At 37.5% G+C, this 23,032-nt stretch overlaps 1 protein-coding gene across 1 annotated transcript in view; it reads right to left on the bottom strand.

Annotated features, from left to right (window-relative positions):
* The window catches only part of DNAH5 (dynein axonemal heavy chain 5), a 1,226,896-nt gene that overhangs the window by 3,146 nt on the left and 1,200,718 nt on the right, over positions 1-23,032 (bottom strand). The gene's annotated exons all lie outside the window — the stretch shown is intronic.

Below are 23,032 nucleotides of genomic sequence, written 5' to 3'. Positions count from 1 at the left end.
TTCTGCATGACCACCATCTCCTTTTTTTCAGTCCATTTTCTAAGCAACACTTAAAATCACACAGGATAATAACAGTCCATTTATTTTGTAGAATTCAGAAACAGACTTCATTACTGCAAGAATCTGTCATGGAAGAATGACTATCTGCAACTACCAGGCTACTGAATGGCAAACATTACATTAATTCAAGGCCTGTAAGCCCTAATATCAATATTCTAGAGTGACTGAGGGTCCAGGGAAGCATAGACTCATGTTGGAAGCACAAAAAGTTGTGGTGACCTACAATTAGATTATATTTTATTATAATGGCCCCATCACCTTCTATAAAAAGTGCTTTTTTAAGTGGCACCTGAATCTTCTATCATCAAAGTCTCCATCTGCCATCTGTTCTTCGATTGTAAGCTAACCTCACTTGTTCTCAGATGCTGAAAATAAAGTAAGCTCTCATCATCTCCCTCAATTTCTTATTTTCTCAAATGTGCATGCCATAGCCTCTGCACTCTTTGCTACATTATATGATGTCATTCCTCTATTTTATGACATTTTTCTACATGTTCTGTAGCAGTGTGACATCTTTCTTCTGTAAGGCCTCCCGAATTTTACAAAGTATCCTAGAAATGGCTGTGGAGTCGGATCTAGTGAAGTATCCTAGCTGCATCACTATAACTGACTGGTATAATAAAATAATTAATTCTGCTTCCCTCAAGGTCATCCTAGTACCTAAGCTACCCAACAACAAATAGGACTCCACGCACAGTAGGTTTACCTTGTATAACCTTTTAGTTATTACAGTTACGGAAAGCAATATGAAACATTTCAGAAGATTTATACACTAAAGACTCACACTTTCTCCCTCTGGTTTTGTTGCTGCACCACAACAGTATCAACTCCCTAAAGTAAATAATAAAAATTAGCACATTTTTCATGTTTTATGCATCCTGACTCCTCACTGCAGAGAAGTAGTGGATTCATGGAATGGCCAGACACAGAACTGGGGGCATGTAGATTAACAGTAGAATTCAGGGTGACCTGGAGTACTATTCAAGATGGGGAAATCACATGAAGGCTGCAACAGGTGAATGAACTCATTGTCCACTGGTCCTCTTCCAACAAGTTATTTGTGTGCTCTACAGTTTTCTGTAAAACTAAAACTTCTGTTAAAGTTGGTGCAAAACATACCTTCATTTATTAAGGTTTCTTTCAATTTTCTTAACAAAATTAAGGACAAAGAAGTAGATGAAAATGATTTACTAGTAACAGTGGATGTTAAATCTTTGTATACTTCAATTCCACACAACACTGGATTGGAATGGGTAGGATACATGCTGAGAAATAGTAAGGATTATGAGTCGGGAGTGAGTAGGTTTCTGATTGACAATATGGATGAAGTGTTAACTAACAATTATTTTTGTTTTGAAGGAAAATATTATCTGCAGAGAGGATTGGCTATGGGAACCCAAATGGTTCCCAATTATGTTGATTAGTTACGGCACTTTGGGAGACTAACATCCCCTTGAAGTTGAATGGTAGGAGGAAGGTAGATTTATACCATTGTTTCATTGATGATTTGTTTTTGTGTGGAAAGCTGAAGTTGTTGAGTTGGGAAGTTTCTTACAAGATATAAATAACAGCACAGATTTCTTGAAATTTTCATATAGTTACCATGATTCAGTATTCATTTTTTGGACCTGTAGGTCAAGAAAGATGTAATTAACAAAAAAAATGGGTTCTATCAGTTATAAAAATGTGGCCTGCAATGCTATATTACACTACGATATTTTAGGTCTTGTCTTTTTAACAAAAGTTTGGGTAGGTTAATTATATAATTAATTATTTAACAAGATAATTGACGGTTCTTTTTTGTATTTAAGTAAGCTATGTCTTTGATTCATTTGTCTGAAGAAGTGCACGTATTGAAGGTGCATGAAAGCGCTAACAATAAACTGCTGAACTTGTGTTCGTGACTCGTAGATTTCTTTCTTTCCTTTGTGGTCTATACTACACTATTCTCGTATGCATCTGACTTATATTAAACACATCATTCAGGGACAATTGATCAGACTGAAACATATGACAACTGACACAATTTTTGGATAAGTTGATCAATGAGTTACATGATAGGTTTACCCATAGGGGAGCAGAGGTTATTAACAATGCAGTTAATCAAAAGACAGTTGATTAACAAAAGAAAAGTAATGGTTGAGACGGAAAGGGAATGGTCCCTTTCAATGCCCTTAGTATATTCCTTAGACAATGGTGTTATCAAAAACATTATAAAGAATAAGTGGAGGATTTTAGTACGGAATGGTGACACTGGAAAACTAGTGGGTGCTGCCCCAGGTTTTATAAATAAAAAAAATCTAATTTCAAGTAGTTAATGGAAAGTACCAATCACAAATCTGTTAACAATAAAAGGGGTACTTTTAAATGTCAGCTCTGTTTTATGTGTAGGTATATTGCTGAAAAGGCATTCTTTGAGGTTTTGGGTGACAACAGAGCACATCCAGTGCCAAGACATTTCACCTGCGATTCTTGTTTTGTGGTTTATTTGGCCAAGTGCTCCTCATGTAATGCATTTTACATAGGAAAAATGAACAGAAAATTAAAGAAGAGTGTATATGAACATTCCTATGCCATAAAGGTTACAAATCTCGACAATGCATTAGCTAAGCATGCGTCAGTATCCAGTAAATTTAAAAAGTTTTACTTTTGTGCTATTGATCATGTTAATAGTGAATTCAATGATGACAGAGATGGTGAACTGGATTTTAGGGAGTTTAAATGGCAGTTGGAATTGAATGCTTACAATACCTCGGGTTTGAACAGTAATGTAAATTACAAAGTGGTGCTCCAGAGAAAATTATATTATGACATATGTAAGTAATGTACCACTGAGATACACTAAAAAGGTTTTTAGGATTTTTGTACACATTTATTACATTGTTTTTTTACTTAAGACTGAAGATTGCATCTTTTTAAACCATCTGTCTTTTAAATTAATTTTAATTAAGTTAATTGATACAGAGTTTTCACTGGTTTGTATTTTGTACATTAGGTATGTAATGTGAGTGTTTGATTATGGTTTTCATTCTGAAGAAGACCTGTATAGGTTCAAAGGCACTTAATCAGCATTAAAATTACATTAAAGTTTATAGCTATGTGTCCTTTTTTTGGTTTACACAGTCGTTTTTGTTCATTGATTTTTATTTTACCAGTGTGATTGAGGTTGTGGAGGTGGTCGTTATTTGGCTACTAAACCTACAATACATCCAACACACCATACTATAAGGAGGAATTTCTCCCATACCACCTAGTTAATCCATACCATAGGTTGATCCAAAATTTAGGAAATGTGCATACAAAAACTATAAAATACAATTATAGAATTTATATTTATACTTATACGAATACGTTGATTAATGAGCCAATGACTGAAACTGTTCATTTGGTACTGGATCTTGGTACAGTTAATGCAGTCAAATAGTCATTTTTACCTTTAGTGGTGAACCTTCAAAGTGGGAGTCCATTCGAGTTGATCCAAACAGGGAGTCAGAGGATTACTAAGTGAAATTTCTTATGGATGGATAATGCATCCTTGAAGAAATGAATGTGACTGTTAGAGTGTAGTGGAAGAATAATCCAGACCATGCAGCAAAAAAGTTACTGTTATTTTTGGAAGCAAGCCTTCAAGGCGGAGTCCTTTATAACTGTTCATTTGTGGAGGGAGCCTGAGGTTTAATAACATTTTTCATGGTAAATTTTTCTTAGGTTTAATATACTGCAGATGGACTCAGTGGTGTTGAGCCCTGGGGTCATTTTTGCCTGCAGTCTGATCTGGTATTTGAACTCCTCTTTTTCCAGCTGATTATTGTGGTTGCCATTTAATGGGGTGTCTTCAATCTTGTCCATTATAAGGAATGTGAAGAAGTCATACCCTAGTTTTTTTCTTTGAGTGAATGGCCATTAGATTGGAAGGGAGCTTATATCTTATGTCTGAAATGTATGTCGTTGCCCTGGATTTTAGTTTATTAATGGTCTTGCCTATGTAAAATGCTTAGCACTTACTACATTGGGCTCTGTACACCACTTTTGTGTGTTACGGTTACCCCTTACTTTGAGGTGGAATCTTTTACCGTTGTTGGGGCATCAAAAGATGTCTTCACAGCCCATGTATCTGCAGTAGTTGCAAGGGGATTACTGCAGGCATAGGTTCCTTCTTTTTCATCCTTTAGGGTGGTTTGATATTCCACAAAGGTCCTTATGCTACAACCTTTCCTGGCTGTGAATCAGAGTTTTTGAAGTATAATCTGTCTGAGGCTCTTGTTTTCGGTTAGGCTGACCCAGTTGTTCCTTACAATTTTCTGAATGCTGTTGTAGTCTTGGGAGAAAGTTAGCATCAGGCTGAGTCCCCAGTCATTGTTCGTCTTAGGGTTGCCACCTTTGCTGGAGCCTCTTTGGGGGGTGCAGGATGGTTGAATGGCTTCAGGGTGGTTGGATAGTCTTAGTTGAATTATGGGGTTTAAGATCTTGGTAAGGAGCCTTTGTCTGTATCCTCTTGCCAAAAAATTGCTTTCCAGGTTGTGAATGTTTTTGTGAAGTTTTCAGCTTCCTTTGAGATCCTAGCTATTCCGAAATCTTGAGATTTAACCACATTTCATTTTAGCCAGTGTAGATGAATGTGTGTGTGTATATATCTTTAAGAAGCTACCCAAAGGCTTGCACAAGTGTATAAATACGAAGCATGTGCAAGTCTGACTGCCATTTTGTAGTAAGCTGTTGAAATGTAAGCATGTATGTATATAAGGTCTGTCTATTAACCAGTTTGTTTATATTTTATGATACTGCTGTCCATCCTGATGTGTTTCTATGTATTAAAGCATCTAAACAAAACACCCCACCTGCTTGTCATCTATGTTAGAGAGGGACGAGGGACATGATGTCAGAAATGGCATGTCTAAAAGGACATGGTGTCAGAAGTGGCATGTCTAAAAGACTTAAAGCCAGGATGGAATATACAAGAGTTAATCATCCTTTCAATGTGCATACTTCGCAAAACAGGCAAGAAACAAATTTCAGATGTTAAAACTTGCTCAACACTATTTTATTTGAAAACATGAAACGAGGCAAACAGAACACTTTAAATTATTTTTGCATAAAACAATATATCCGATATTGCTAAAATATTCAAATTACTATGGAGAATGTTTGAAATAAAGTCCAAATTGCACAAAACAAATAAAATAAGAGAAAACGGATGCATTTTCCATACGTGCCTAGCGAATCCGTATTTTTCGTATTAGTCAAAGATATCCAAGTTATCAGAAGTGTATAAAGTGTTTGCAAGTTTGTGCAGTGTTACAGTAAAGTTATTTCACAGAATACAGCGATTACAGAGCATATTTTGCAAAGTACAGTGTTTCAAAGAGTTTTTTGTGCACTTGAATGTTATTACAAGCTTACAGAACAGTTTGTTCATACATAAATACAAGGGCCATATTTTCAGTGTGTTTGTACATACTTTGTGGGCATGGCAGAGAGATTTCGAAAACCCAGTGCACTTGTGTTTAACAGTAATATTGCTGAGAAATGGAGAGTGTCTGAGCAAGAGTACAACATTTTCATACAGGCTGCATTTTCTGATAAAGATGACCATACAAAGGCATTAATTCTTCTTGATTTAGCTGGGTCAGAAACCATAGAAAGGGAACGTTCATTTGTGTATGCACCTACTATCTATACAGGAGAGAAGAAGAACCTTCCTACTGTTGTATTGGCTGAGTCAAGGGAGGAACCTGAGTGCTTAAAATGTACATTTAGAGACATGTGTAACCCCCAGGCAAATGTTACAATGGAAAGGCACTTATTTTATACAAGGGATCAAAAGCCAGGTGAAACCTTTGCAGCATACATAACCTACTTGAGAAACAAAGCTAAAAAGTGCAGATTTGGTGATTTAAGGGATGTTGATAAAGGACAGACTTGTGTGTGGTATTAAATATGATACTGTGAGAAAGATTTTGCTTCGTGACAATGATTTAACTTAGAATAAGGCCATTGAGATTTGTCAGATATACGAACTCACAGAAAAACACACAAATATACTTACAAATGAGAATAACTCCAGAAGGCACAGTGATAAAGCTCGTGTTGATAGTATGAAGAATGTAGTTAAAAGAAACAGGCCTCAGCACATGGCAGCAACTGTAGCCCCTGCAGCACTCACTGGTAAGCCCCAGAGCTTTCCAGCAAATTCCAGAGTTCGCACAGTCTCAGTGAAGCATAAGAGTGAGTCAGCAAACTCAAAACATGGGGCCCAACCCAGTTTCCTTGCCAACTGTCATAATTGTGGTGGAAGTCATAAATCTAAAAGGAAAAATGTTTAGCTTTTGGTCAACAATACCACAAATGCAATAAATGGAATCATTTCAAAAGGCCCACATTATTTTATTAAAAGGGAACATTTTACAAAACGAGTTGATCAATTAGACAGCTGCAGCCCTACTCTTTATGTTGATGGTGTGTCAGTACTTCGTAAAACAGTCAATCCAGTAGATTTAAGGGCAAAGAATGAAGTATTTTGTACTGTTTGGATAAATGGCAAACCCATACAGCTCAAAGTTGACACAGGTTCTAAGTGTAATGTTATGTCAGAAAAAACATTTGCTAGAGTGTGTCATGGTGAAAGACTTGAATTGGCAAGTTGTGTGAAGCTTGTTGCTTATGGAGGTGAAATTCAAATTGAAGGCTCAGTACTGCTTTCCTGTTACTCTCCTGGAAGAAGCTACGACTTGTTACTTTATATGGTCAAGAGGCATGTCCAGTCATTATTAGGGTTCAGAGACCATTTGAAAATGGGATTATTGCTTTCATTTAATAAGGAAGTCCACCAAGTTAGCTTGAAAAAACACTACTCTAATTTCACCCAGTACATTTCTTCCACCTATGCTGATCTCTACAAAGACAAATTAGGGAAGCTTCCAGTTGTGTACTCCATGAAGTCAAATCCAGATGTCAGTCCAGTTATCAGCAAAAAACACAAGTAATCACCGTAGAACGCCAAGTTTAATGAAGCTTTCAGGCTCTCAACCCATGCATGACAGAAACCTCAGAAAAGTTCTGGAAAGGGCATGTCAACTGAATTTTAAGCTCAATCCACAGAAATGCAAATTCAGGCTACAATAAGTTACTTATGCTGGTTATTTATTTACCATTTCAGGCTTAAGATCAGACCCTTCTAAGCAAACAGCCATTCTCAAGATGCCAACTCCAGACAATGTTCAAGCCCCGCAACATTTTCTCAGTATGGTTAACTACCTAGTCAAGTTCATTCCAGACTTGAGTCAACTATCAGCACCACTCAAAGAGCTGACATGTAAAGATGCATCATGGTCTTGGCTAGAGCAACACCAAAGAGCACTTGATGTCCTGAAACAGAGAATTGCTAGTCCACCAATACTCGGATACCATGATGTTCACAAGCCGGTTACTCTTTCATGTGATGCTTTGAAATTTGGTCGTGGTGCAGTCATTCTACAGTAGGATCAACCTGCTGCCTGTGCATTGAGAACTCTCACCCAAACTGATGTGCAGTATGCCCAGATCAAGAAAGAGCTTTTGGCAATTGTGTTGGCTTGTTCAAAGTTCCATGATTATGTTTATGGTAGACCTGTCCAGATTGAAACAGACCACCGACCTCTAGTCACTATTTTGAGAAAGCCTATGTATTCAGCTCCAGCCAGATTGCAATGCATGATGCTGAGATTGCAAAAGTATAATTTCAAATTCAGCCTTGTCTTCAAGAAAGGTAGACTTCTTTATCTGGTTGATACATTATCCAAATTACCCAGAAACACCACAGAACAGCACGAGAATGAGAACCTTGACTTTGAAGTCATGGAAGTGAGAACGTCTTCTTCCACACATCTTGATGAGCTGAGAGATCACACAGCCTCAGATCCAGTTGTACACAGGCTCAACCACTTTATCAATCAAGGATGGCCATCAAAACAATCTAGTTTACCTCAAGAAGTGCAACCTTATTTTCCATACAGAGATGAGATTTTGTCTGACAACGGAATCATTATGAAAGGTCCAAACATGATTATTATAAAGTCTTTGCAACAAGAGTACATTACTGTCTTGCACCGTGGTCAACCAGGTACTGACTCTACCAAAAGAAGGGCGAGAGTAGTAGTATTTTGGCCTTCTATGTCACAAGATTTTGAGAGAGCACTTTTATCTTGTTCTGTGTGTAATAGTACAAAGCCACATCAACAGAAAGAGCCACTCCAGCTAAACCAGATTCCTGAAGTACCTTGGTTGACAATAGCCACTGACATCCTCAAGTGGAGTTGTTAACATTATTTGGTGTTAGCAAACTCTTACTCCAATTGGTTTGAGATTGACCTACTTCTTAACCTAGCATCCAGTACTGTCATGGGTTCCTATTACGTGATCGAATTGTTGAAACTTCGAATGTAATAAGGTCAAACCCATATGATTGTAAAAAAAAAAAAAAAAAAAGAAAAAACCTTACTAACTGCTGTAAGCAGGGGGGCAAGCCCCCCTACACCCACCACGCCCCCCGCTCTTTAAATATACCAACTCTGAGATCGCACTACATTGTGGAAAGGCAAGATTTCCCTTTACTGCACTGTACTGCAATCTTTGAGTTGGTATATTTAAAGAGTGGGGGGTGTGAGGGGGTGCAGGGCAGCTTGCCCCCCCTGCTTACAGCAGTTAGTTTTTTTCTTGTTTTATTTATTTATTTTTTTTTACGTATTCAAACTTTTACAAGTTCGAGCATATGGGTTCAACCATATGGCGTTCAAACTTGTAAAAGTTCAATTACGTAATATGAACCCTACTGTTATTACTCAGATGAAACATTATTTTGCAGTACATGGTACTCCACACAAAGTTATTTCTGACAACGGCATACAGTTTACAAGCTAGCAGTTCAAAAGACTTGCCGAAAAATGGGACTTTACTCATGTCACAAGTAGCTCTAAATACCCACAGTCAAATGGTTTGCAAAACATGCAGTTCAAAGTGCAAAACAGTTTCTAGAGAAGTCAAAATGAGATAATACAAATGTTTCTCATGATAAACATCTTGCCCCACCTGTTCAGAGACTTCTGTCGAGACAAACTAGAACCACATTACCAATCAGTAGTCAATTGTTGGTTCCATTTGTCAAGAACAACAGGTCAGTGAAAGCCAATCTGTTGAAGAAACGCCTAACCCAGAACTCCTACTACAATAAAACCAGCAAACGCTCAATCCATTATGAGAAGAAGTAGTGAGGATGCAAACGTCCAAAGGTTATGACTGGATTGGTGTTGTGAAGAATATTTGTCCAGAGTGAGATCATACATTGTGGACTCACAAGGAACAGAGTTTAGGTGGAATTGGAAACATTTGAGACCAGTGTCCTAGCCTATACCACAGCACATAGCCTGTGAGAAAGACTTTCTATCTCAGAGTAAGTTGTCCTGTGTTCCAGTTTCTGAGGAAGTTCCAAAGAATATTTCCATTCCTGTAATGAATCCAGAAGTTCCTGGTATGAGTTGTTCATTAATGACTGTCCCTGTTGCTAAATTTTGTCCAGATTGTTACATTACGAGATTTGGTCATACCTCTAAACTGTGTAACAGATACATGGCAACTTGGACATGAACATTGTGTTTTGTTTCCAATGTCTATTGTAATGCATGTCTAACTCTGACATTATTTTTACAAAGGGCAATCTTTTTAAGAGGGAGGATATAGATCATTGTGTGTATATATCTTTAAGAAGCTATCCAAGGGCTTGCACAAGTGTATAAATACTGAGCACATGCAAGTCCGAATGCCAGTTTGTAGTACACTGTTGAGATGTAAGCATGTATGGATATAAGGTCTGTCTGCTAACCAGTTCATTTATATTTTATGATGCTGCTAACCATCCTGATGTGTTTCTATGTATTAAACCATCTAAACGAAATACCCCACCTGCCTATCATCTATGTTAGAGAGGAACATGCGACAGCCAGTGAGGATGCATGCTCTTGAAATGGAGGAGGAGGTTGACCCAGGTCAATTTTCAATATAAGTCATTTGTGAGTACCCCTTTCTCATGGTCCTTCCTGATGGTAATGTCTACAAATTTGACCTTGCTGGTGCTGTGGTTGGTGGTGAATCTAAGGAAAGAAGTGGATCACCTGATGTGATCGAAAAAAATCATCGAGTTCTTTGGGTCCACTGTTCCAGATGAGAAAAATGTCATCAATGAAATGGTAGTAGCATCCCATGCACTGGTATTGAGGGCAGTTGTACACATGGTCCATTTCCGATTTGCCCAGTGCTGTGTTAGCTAAACTGGGGGCAATTGCTGCTCCCATAGCTATTTCTTTAGTCTGCCTGGATATTTTATCCAAAGATCTAAATAAATTGTTCTTAAGGAGCAGGTTAAGTAATCTTGCTAGAACCTCAATTTCTCCTGGTAGGGCAGTGTATTCTCAGTTGTATGTTTCTATTATGGCTTGAATGCAATACTCATGGGGCAGAATGGTGTGTAAAGTTTCCACATCTATGGTAACCAACTTGGAATTGTTTGGTTCCGTAGGTCCTTGACTTATCTGAGAAGGTTCATGGAGTCAAGCATGAAGGATTGGTTGCTTTCTGCTAACGGTTTTATTTGGACATCAAGATATAATGCTATTGCTTCGGTGATAGAACTGCCTGTTGCTACTACTGGCCTGTAGGGCAGGTCATTAATGTTCTTGTTTAGTTTAGAGATCCTGAAGAAAATGGACAACCTTGGATGTGGGACAGTGGGAAATTCCATAAGGTTTTTGCTGATTAGTTCATCTTCTTGTAGGTTGGTGATCTCAGTCAGTAGGTCGTAGTAAACTAGTTTGACTTTGCCCATGCCCATGGGATCATAGTATGCGCTGTTATTGACAAGTTCCAAAATCTTGCTACTACATATGAATGAGTCAGTGACCAAAATTCCTCTCCCTTTATCTGCTTTTTGACTTGTCATTACTAAGTTTTCACTTCCCTAACATACAATTAATCAGAATGAGATGAACAGTTAATTTGTCATGAGGCAGGCAGCATTTATTTATCAGATTCCTTCAAATTGGCTAAAGCAGGCCATGCAGAAAATAAAAATCTAAAATGGTTACATTTCATAGTCCTAACACAGAACCACAAAATGGATAAAACAACCAGGCCATCTATACACTTTAAATAAAGTAAAGATCAGGAACTAACACATGGCTGAACAATGGAATCAACCCAGCAGACCTTGATTAACACATTAGTTAACTTGGATACATGACAGACCACTTTATTCTTAATTTCACCCTTTCAAAGATATGGTATAAGGTGATCCTAAAGGGACTCTAAGCCTCGCTCAGACTAATAATACAGGTTTCATTAATAAACCAATGGGACCATGTGGGCAACTATTGACTATTTCAGATAAAAATTACTTGGATTAATGTTGCTATCAAATATGGAACAACCTATTTAACAGATTTTTTCTTTCATCCCACAATAACACTGACACAGTTTGAACAACCACCACTCCAATGGACCCCTATAAACACTGTGTACACAAAATAGTAGAAATGTTTTAGACCACCCATGATCCCTCTCTGCTTTTTGCAGCCCCATATATTGAACACGACCATAGAATACTCACTCTCCATTCTCGACATCCTTCCAGACCACCCAGTGGTATCACGTTAAGCTAAGCTACTTTAATCACCAGGCCATGACAAAATGAACGGACGGCCATGTGCAGGTGATGAAGGGGAAACACAGAGTTTACCTGGAATAACCAACAATCTTTTACATACTGAGAGGAGAACTCTGTAACGGCTCAACTAAAACTAGATAAAAACATTCAACTACAGTTAGAAAAACAATGTTAACCATACGATCCCTAGATGTCTTTACATAAAAAATAGCTTCATATGAACTTGGGTTAAGACTATTAAAATGGTAGATCTGATGAAGGTGACAGCGAAGCGTGGCAAACTTTAGTTGACTGATAATAACTCATCTGGTCTATTAATAACACATTAGGTTATTATGATCTGAATCCCAAGGACTAGTTTTTCCAAAAAACTTTATTCAGTTGAAGCTTATGAAGAAAAGGTATATATTTAACACAAGGAGCATACAACACAAATAAATTTGAGTATAAACTCCAACATGAAATTCTTTTTCATGAAAATGGTTTTAAGAAAGACATTTGAATGAATAAATATTAGGGATGGTATTGAGGGATGGAACTGAGTGATCAGACAACAAGAATTTAAAAAGTTTAAAGTTTTATTTTAAAGTTTTTATTGTGACATGTATGACTGTATAAACTAAGAACTATGACCATCAACCCCTATACACAAAGGATAACACCCACCATGACCACATAGGGGCAGTAACCAATAATTACACCCCTCCCCTAACTTAACTGTACCCTCCCCCTAATGCCCCATGAGTTTTTTTAATCTGATACTCATCATGGATTATACTTCTTGTATACTCAAGGGCTTTTCTCAGATAACTTTTGAGCTCAGAAGGACAAAACAGAACTCCACACTACCAGATCTCCAAAACTGATCAAATGGAGAAGATTCATTGACATCAAAGAACGCACCATCTAACACAGGATGCTTTCCCACTAGAGAACATCCACACCACAGGACTAAATGATAAAAAGGCAAGTGGTTCTATTTTTTTTTTTAGCCCTTAGCTACCCATGTGTAAACTAAGGTTCATTGGGACTCAGGTTGGAACATTCTCTTCACTTTTGAGAAAAGTAATGACTACACTTTGGCCACAGCAACTCTGATGTGAAGTATTAGTTGGGGGGTGGAAATTATAGCAATTGAGAAAGTAAAAGATCTGAGCATGTTAATTACACCTGGAATGGATTACCAAAAAGATAGTGTCAAGGCAGCGGGAACAGCAAACATGATAGGAGTTTAACCTCAGGGGGGGGGGTCCACTCTAGAAGCAGAAAGGTAATTATCACATTCTACCTGACATCAAGTTGCTGGAAAAAAGTCCAGAGGAAATCAATTAGACAGTTGCAGAATGGAAGTGGAAATGATATAACTACATATTAGAACAGATAGTGTTGTTCTTACTAGATAAAGGTGGACACAATATGGTCGGATAAAACTTGTGTCTAGGTGAAATGAAGACATCAAACCAGTGTGGGAAGGAGTACAAGAGCAGGCTGTAGGATTCAATTCTTCCCTGGCTCTGTGAAAGTTCTTGCTGATGGAAAGGGTTGTGTAGTTTTAAAATACTGTGCTGAAGGACAACTTACCAGTCCCTACTGAAATCGCAGCTGCTCAGCTAAGGCACTGTTAATATACCAAGTTTGAGGTCATGTAACTTTGAGGGTAATTTCCTCACCCACGCAAGTCTATGAAACCCTTGAAATGGTATATGCACTTCGGAGGTGTGTGGGTTGCAATGTTGTACAGGGTCTTCTCCCTGTAATAATACTTTAAAGTTGCAGAAAGATTTGTTTTTTTTTTGTTTTGTTTTTTTAAGTGACTGAACGTTGGCAAGTCATCTGTTTGCAAGACCACTTGTGGAGGACTACTTTGAATACACCTCATGAATCGGAGTAATGAACTATTAAGGATGGGCTGTAGAGATGGAATAAACAGAAATATTCAAGATGCATGGGACATATGACTAAGAAATGAGGAGATGGACAGAGATGGAGTAGTAGTAGAATGTTAAATCCACTTAAAGGGCAAACAATGTGCATCCATACTTTCTGCCATAAAGCAAATATAATGTCACACAATCTTACCATAGGTCTATAAAGAGACCACCACCATCTCAAAAATTCCCAAAGAAAGATCAGACTGCCATTAGTGACCTACTGTACCTACATAGTCATTCCTTAGCAGGGCTTGATCCTTTTTGAGGAAGGAACCCCTTTTAATTGTTTTGATAGCATACTCCTCCTAACATCTCCTGTTGGTACCTTAATACTTGTTAGGCTGAAAACTTGTGTTTATTCTGCCCTTTGAAGTTGAGTGCCTTGTTAGCGGAGAACATGGGACTATGAAACATTCTAGATACTCCATGCACCAATTTACCTCTATCATCCCATTGTTTGAGAATCTGGGGAGTAGCAGCACCAAACACTAATTCAGAACTTAAAAGGAGTATTCAAAATCTAATTTTTTTAATCCTCAGAAAAAGTTTGGTTATATAGTGCATCTTCTCAATAAAACAGAAGTGGCTGCATTTCTAGAAATTGTGTCTGCACCTTCTAAGACACTTCTCAAAGTATGTTTCGAAACCTGAGTCACACTAGAAACAATCACATTCATATAACACTTCTATTCATCAGGCAAAAGATGTGGCAAAGTCATCTAAATTGTAAGTGCATTGCAAAATAAACCTCTACATAAAGCCTAGATAATTTAAAATTTTAAAGACTAAATTACTAGACTGAGGCAACTTATTTTCCCCTGGGATTCTAATTTCTTGCCATCTTTATCCAGGGGTGAAGGGTTAAAAGAAGCCAAGGACCTCCTGTTAGAGTTGGGAGCAGGAGAAACCACAGCTGGGTCAGTTGATGAATGAACAAAGACAGTGGCAAGATCAAAGTACACCGTGTATGATGATTGTCTTTAAGGAACTAGTCCACTAGCCAATGGGGTTTTATGTAAAGTTTTATAGAAATCTTCTAAGGTTGGTAACAGAGAAGGAACAGTCAGAATATTTGGAATCTCCCCCTCAATAAGATCATAAACTCTAGCAATCTCTGGCACAGCTCCAGACAGCTTTCAAATAAATCTCTAAACCTATCTACCATCTGTGGAAAGATGAACATGTGCTTGGGTTATTTGAAGGATGAAGAATTAGAATGGGACAGACTCAGAGTGTTCACTACTAACTGCGTAAGGGTCCTCATCAAAATCAACAGTCACAGACTAACACCTAGAGAAGGAAGCCCCATAGTTATTCTGAATAGGAACATAGTCTCGGAGATTAGCTGACTGTAAAAACCTCTTAGCGAAGGAAACCAAATCATCCCTATACATACTAATAGCCTGATTGTCTGTAGTGTGGAAGTTTCTGTTTCTTTTTACTATGAACTACAACAACAGACAAAATACCTAGTGACAGACTATTTTGACAGGCAAGGAATCTCCCTTCCTGCATCTAAAGGGTTTGGTTCTCCAGTATCTGAACCAAGTACTGGAACAGCACTGGAGAATGCGTCTGAACCCCGACCATAAAAGGCTATGGGCTCACACCAGACAGTGACAGGGAAAAAAGATAAGTGGTCTGTGGGCCAGCTTAAGGCAACAGCAGATTCACAAACTGTACGCTGAGGCAATTTTTTTTTTTTTTTTTTTAGGTGAAACTGGATTTGATGAGGGGAAGCAGTATCAAAATCCATCAAGGCAGGGAAAAAACACAAGCCAGAATAATACCCTGACATTATTAAGGACTGACTAAGGGAAGCAATAATAGAAAATATAAACTATGCCCCCACAGAGGAAATGTGGCTAAACGTCATGAAATATAGTCAAAACAGTTTAAAATTTTCCAAGTCTTGTTATACAAGTTGTACAGTGTAGTAAATAAACAGTCCACACAGTCACAATATCAAGTAAATTTCACTTCTCCATATAGTGCCAAAATTCAACTATATGCCCTCAAATCAAATAGAAGCCTTTTTAAAATAGCAATAAATGAGCATTTACTTAGAGATTCCCTTGTCAAAAGTGAAAAAAAATCTCCAGAAAAAATGCAAATAAAGTAATTCAATGCAAAAATCATTATTTAACAATACAGTAGTTATAGCATTACTAAATCTGTAGTAAATATCACTTAAATGAAGAAAAAATTGAAAAAATGCAACATTTTCCTTTCAGAACTTCAAAATGAAGTAGATAAACTACAGAAACAGCAATCATGGTTAAATTGAGGTTCTAAATGCTTGAGGCAGTCTCCAGTGTTCAACTGATGCCACAGAACTTGGTTTTCCAGTACAAGTCATAAAACACTTCAGAAAAAAAAGCCCTGTCAGTGTTTAAAAGCAGTATTAGGCATACAAACAACACAGCAGTACATTAGAATTCCCAGAGGAATTAGCTGCAGTAGTAAATACCAAGTATATATTGGTATATTAAATAAAACAAAAAAGAAATCAAAATTATACAATAAAGAGGAAGGGAAGTTCCTAGAGGGATCTTATTTGAGTGTGGAAGCAGTAATCCACCATTGCAGGCTGAGGAGATTCAACTGTGTGATTGCTATAGCTGGCACTAAAACACTGAACAAATGACTTCCTGTGACAGGGGTTAGGCTTCCCCTGATGGAAGAGGTTTAGCTAAACCCCTATCACAGGGAGTCGAGGAGGAAATTCTGAGCTCTGGAAGGCTACCAGTGTGGGTTTGTGCAGGCAGAAAACTCATATGCCACAAGAGGCAGTGTGAATAATGAAAATCTATGTAAGTTACTAGGGGAGAAGCAATCACTGAGTTTTTTCCAGACTCAAAAATACTGAATGCATTCCATGAGAATACATATGCAAGTGACTTGTGGCAGTGTCCATTGGCGGCTTACCTCTCAACATTTTAACCACAAGTATCAAAGAAAAGCAAAAAAATAATACATAATCTCAGAATTGGGGACATTTTTCAACTATTAGCATTACTGACTTAGGAAGTTTGATTAAAAAGCATATGTCTAAGCTAGCTCCATTAGTGCAAAGGGATAAAGCCCTAAATCCCAGTTGACCTGAGTTCAATTAGTGGCTCAAGTGGTTGACTGAGTTAGTGGGGAAAGACAGGTGTACCCATCATTGGGGGAGGGAGAGCAGGATGCATACAGCCACAATGCCTTGGAAGAGGCAGTGATACCATGGTACATATCTCTGGGGAAGGCTTTAAAGGTCACCAAGATGCTAGCCTTCATCAGTGAGTGTAAGACAGGATGTACTTGAAGTGGTGATGTGTGTAGATTGCTCCCCCCTACAGGGACTGGAGTCAGACCATAAAAAGCCCCCATTGCAAAGATGCCATTGAAAACATAAACAACCCTCATGACTGCTTGCCTACATGATGGCCCTCAGGAATGTATTCACTCCTGTTGTGCACTGGGGTCATTCATTAGTATCAGTGAGAACAAACAGGCACAGTTGAGGAAGGCTTGGCGGTCAGTGGGCACAAGGGTAAAAAGCACAGAAAAAAAAAATATTAAATCTCTGTTAATGTCATTTTCTGAAGAAGAGAAAGTTTGTAACCATAATGTTTGACTTTATCAAGTTCTTAGACCTGCTTGCAGTATAGACATTTTTATTTGTACATAGTGCATTTAGTTCTTATGCGGTTACTAAAATGTTTCAATCACTGAGGTATAACATTTGCAGACATATTCTATCACCAGGTACTTGTAGTCTTGCATACTGATGCTGGGTGCCTGTAATTTTTCAAGTTTTTTATTTAACACATGCAACTCATCCATAAAATTTCTAGTGCACTGGTACTATTTCTTATACAAAACTATATGCTTGAAGTTCAGTTTCCAATGAAAAAGGGTTTCTGTTTCAGCAGGGATTGTACAGTTAAATTATATAAATGGTCTGCTTATTATATTCTTTACTGTTCTGTCACAAAAAATAACTCAGCTAGGAAAGATGCAACAACACTTTAAGGGATCTACAGTTAAACAATGAACTTTAGAAAATCACATCAGAGAACTAAACAGTTCAGTCAGCAACATACAAGTTTAACTTTAACATAAATACAAAAAAGCATACTTTTTAGGGAGGCAGTTCTCCACACCTCCTAAAGCTTCGCTTCTGTAAATATACTAAATCCAAGATCTAACTACCTTGGGGGAACAGAAAATTTTCCTTACTCTCATAGTTCCATTATCTCACTGACTTAACAGCATACTGTCTGAGCAAACATGGGAGTTCTTTGCATCAAACTGATTATTCTCAGTTTTATTAAAATCAGTGTGATAAAATCCATGTATCCCCATTTTGCAAGTAAAATTGGAAACCCTCTTAAAAATCTCTGTGAGATACAATGTCTATGTATGGAAATTACTCTCTCACTTCTGAATCCTGCAAAAGGGATTGAGACAAGTCATGCATAGATAATGAGTGCTAACACCATTCTGGAATAAGCACATTGCTCAAAATGTTGTTTAGAGTCGAGGGTCTTCCTGAAAGCTCAGATATGGAAGTTGTGCTTCCTTCTCCCCCTCTAATAAATTAAAAAATCTGAAGTTGCTGTGCCTCAGAGAAAATATAGCTCCTCCACCACAGTAGACAGAGGCAACAAAGAGATCTTAGACCAATTGTGGAGAAACAAGGAGAGGTCTTTACCACTCAACTACATATTGCCGATAATGCCCACCTTGATCTCAAAGGGGATCTGAAAAACATATTTTGATGATATATATATATATATATATATATATATATATATATATATATATATATAATGGTCAACATATTTAAAGTAAGGGCAACTAACACAAGTGAGTGAAAAAAGATTAAAGAGAAAATTACAGAGAGTTAGAAGGGTAGATTGAATAGCATTTCTATTAAAAATAGGAACCTTAAGCTCCACTGAAGGGAACTGGTTCACTTGTAATTTAGTTACTGTAGATCATTATGTGTATTGCTCCTAGTCAGCCACTGTAACTAGATATCACGTGTATATAAATACTGAGCATGTTCAAGAACAGTGCCATTTTGTACAGTCAGCCAGAGTAAATGCAGGCATGAATGGAGATGCAGATGCAAGCATGTTTGAAGCAATGAGTGATTCAGTTAGCTTAAATACATGTTCCAAATACAGTTCCTAATGTGTATATACAATAAATGTTTTGAACTCATACAATTCTTTATCATCTCTTTTGAATGCATGTGACAAGTGACATGGTGCCAGAATGGGATATGAAGTTGAAGCAACACACAAGCCATGAGGCGCACAGTTAGAAGTGGAGTAATATAATGGAGTGAGCTTGCAAACAGGCCAGCAGTTATTCAAAGGTACTTAAATTCATTTAAATAATTTTTTAGTTGCCGAATGTGAGGCGAAGCATTCAAAACTTTCGAAATAAAGATAAATGAAGAATCCAAAACTGCTACATATTGATAAAAGTATTTGAAATAAATGCAAAAGTGTTTGAAATAATTTCCAAAGTGTTAAAATGTATGAAAAGGCTAAAACAACCATATTTTTTCACAATGTACTACTTTTTCACACTAACTGAAACCTTTCAAGGTATCTGAAGTTTCTGGAGTATTCACAGTGCTTGCAGTGTTAAAGTAAAGCCTTTCAGAGAGATTGTTGTGCATCTGAACATAATCACAAGTATCTGGTCTATGCTTATATTTCAATGTATTTTGTTGTTATGGCAGAGGGATTTCACAAACTTGAACCGCTGGTGTTTGATAATAATACTGATGAGAACTGGCGAGTGTTTGAACAAGAATATGATCTTTTCATACATACATACTGCTTTTTGTGATAAAGAAGCGGGTACAAAGGCATTTATACTTCTTAATTTAGCAGGCTTGGAAGCTATTGAGAGGGAATGCTCATTTGTGTATGCACCTGCCATGTATGCAGAGGAGGGGGAGAACCACCATATTGTGATACAGGCTAAAATGTGGGAAGGCCCTGAGTCCTTAAAACATAAATTTACAGGAATGTGTAATCCTCAAACGAATATTACAATGGAAAGGCACATATTTTACACAAGAAATCAAAAGCCTAGTGAAACTATAGCAGCATATATTACTGACTCAGAGAAATAAAGCAAAAACATGCAGATTTGGTGATTTGCGAGACAAGTTGATACAAGACAGACTTAGGTGTGGTGTTAATAATGATGCAGTGAGAAAGATTTTGCTTTGAGACAGTGAACTAACACTGGGTAAAGCCATAGAGATTTGTCAAATATATGAGCTTACAGAGAAGCACACAAATATGCTTACAAATGACAGAAGCATGCAAACAGTGACTACCAGTGCAAATTCTGATAGTATATAACAGAAAGCTAAGATAAAAAACAGATATAAGCCAAAGGGTCTGGCAGTACCCAATTTCAACCATAAACAGAATGTGGCTACAGCACCTAATCTTATTGTTAAGTGTTGTAACTGTGGAGGTTACCATGAATCTAACCAAGAAAAGTGCTTAGCTTTTGGTCAGCAGTGTCACAAATGTAAAAAATGGAACCATTTTAAAAGGCTTTGCAAGTCTAAGGTGCTGCATTCTTTTAATAAGAGAGAGCATTCAAAGAAGTAAGTAGAACAGATAGAAAGCCATGAGCAAACTTGTTGTTGGTGTCTCTGTGATTGATGACACTGTTAATACAGTAGACTATCAGTTGGCAGCAAAGTGAGAAATATTTTGTACTGTTCAGATTAATGGGAAACTGGTAGAGCTTAAAGTAGATACTGGATCCAAGTGCGATGTTATATCAGCACAAATGTTTGCCAAGGTAAAAGCTGGTGAGAAACTTGATTCAGCAAAGTGTGCAAAACTTGTTGCTTATGGTGGTAAAGAGATTCAAACTGATGGCGCAGTAGTTCTCACATGCCAATCTGCTAAAAAACAGCTATGACTTGCAGTTTTATAGGTCTCAAAGACAGTCTGAGAATGGGACTGATTTCATTTAATAAGGAGGTTCACCATATAAGTCTGAACAACCAAGACAATTTTGCACAGAATATTTTTTAGTAAATATGCTGATATTTTCAAAGATGAGCTTGGCAAACTACGAGGCACATATTCCATGAAGTAAGCCCAGTTGTCAGACCAGCTAGGAAGATTCTGTTAGCAATGCAGAGCAAAGTAAAAACAGTACTAGACAAAAATGTTAAATTTAGGTGAGATAACTCCAGTAAAAGAACCAAGAGAATGGGTATCCTTGGTCGTAGCTCATAAGAAAAGCTTGGATGATGTTCAAATATGTATTGATCTCAGAGATTTAAACAAAGTGCTTAAATGTTCACAACATCCAATGCACACAGCAGAAGTAGTAGCAGCTCTGATGCCAAATGCCACTATTTTTTCAGTCTTAGATGCAAAAAGTTAGTTTTGGCAAATTTTGCTGGATCACAAATCCTCATTTTTAACTACTTTCAGTACATCATTTGGAAGGTACAGAGTTTTGAGAATGCCATTTGGAATAAATTCTGCCAGTGAAGTCTGTCAACGTGTGATGGAGCAAATTTTTTCAGGTTATCCATGTGCTATCATAATAGATGACATCATTGTAGAGGGCAATGGTGAAGACAAATATGATAGAAGCCTCAAGAAAGTTCTAGACCTTGCACGTGAAAGTCAATCTTAAACTGAATCCTCAGATATGTAAATTCAAGCTGAGAGAAGTTACTTATGTGGGTCATTTGTTTATGATTTCTGGCTTACTACCACATCTGTCTAAGCAAGTAGCAATTCTTGAGATGTCAGTTCCAAACAATGTCACATCTTTACATTTTCTTGGTATAGTCAACTATTTAGGAAAGTTCATCCCAGACTTGGGTGAGCTTTCAGCACCTTTACGTGAGTTGACACACAGAAAATGTAAACTGGTTCCTGTTTGAACAACACCAAAGAGAATTTGACATTCTGAAACAGAAAATTGCCAGTCCACCCACGTTGAGATATTATGATGTTCACAAGCCAGTAACTCTTCCATGCAATGCTTCAAAGTATGGTCTTGGTGCAGCATGTCTTCTAGAAGGCATACCAGTAGCCTGTGCATCCAAAACTTTAACCCAAATTGCGATGCAGTATGCGCAAATTGAAAAAGAGCTTTTGGCAGTAGTGTTCGCATGTTCAGAGTTCAATGATTATATTTCTGGCAAACCTGTTCAAATCACCAAATTTTGCTGGCGATTTTAAAAAAGGCAATACATTCAGCCCCAGCATGCTTGCAATGCATGATGTTAAAATTGCAGAAGTACAATTTCAATAGTGTTTATATAAAGGGCAAATATTTATAACTTTCAGATGCTTTGTTAAGAGCACCCAAACAAAAAGAACAACATGACAATGAGAAAACAGACCTTGAAGTCATGGAAGTCAAACATTTTTCCTCATCAAGTGTTGATGAACTCAAAAATCACACAGCTCTAGACCCTATTCTTCAGAAGCTGAAATGTCTTATCAGTCAAGGATGGCCAGTGTGACAAAGCAGTCTACCATATGACATACAGAAGTATTTTTTTACTGAGACGAGCTCATGATGGAAGATGGAATCATCATGAACGGTCCTAAAGTGGTAATTCTTTCAGTGTGCCAACAGGAATATATCAAAATTTTACATCATGGTCACCCTGGTACTGATTCAACCAAAAGAAGGGCAAGAGGCATTGTATTTTGGCCTTCTCTGTCAAAAGGTACAGAGAAGGAAACTCTAGCATGTTCTATTTGCAATGGTACTAAATTGCACCAACAAAAAGAACCACTTCAGCTAATCCAGATTCCTGAACTACCATGGTCGACAATTGCTGCTATTTTTGAATGGAATGGTTAACATTATTTAGTGTTAGCAGACTCTTACTCAAATTGGTTTGAAATTGACCTTCTTCCTTATCTAATGTCCAACACTGTCATTAAAAATTGAAGAGGCATTTTTCTGTATGTGGTAGCCCAAACAAAGTTGTATCTGATAATGGTACACAGTTTACAAGTCAGCAGTTCAAGAAATTTGCTGAGGCTTGGGACTTTATCCATGTTACTGGTAGTCCCGAGTATCCACAGTCCAATGGATTAGCTGAGCGTGCAGTTCAAAGTGCGAAATGTTTGTCAGAGAAATGTAAGTGATGGTACTGATTTGTTCTTAACCTACTCAATCTCAGAAACATTCCTCATGATAATTTGTATGGTTCACCTGCTTGGAGACTAATGTCTAGACAGACATGAACAACCTTGCTGATCAGTAAACAACCATTGATTCCATATGCAAACAACAACAGAGTGGTCAAAACCCAACTTTTGAAGAAATGCCAGTC

Source organism: Protopterus annectens, chromosome 3.part0 (assembly GCF_019279795.1).
Source record: "Protopterus annectens isolate FY-2018-M chromosome 3.part0, PAN1.0, whole genome shotgun sequence".
Lineage (NCBI taxonomy): Eukaryota > Metazoa > Chordata > Ceratodontiformes > Protopteridae > Protopterus > Protopterus annectens.
Note: the sequence above shows the minus strand (reverse complement) of the source record. Positions and strands in the feature narration are given on the sequence as shown.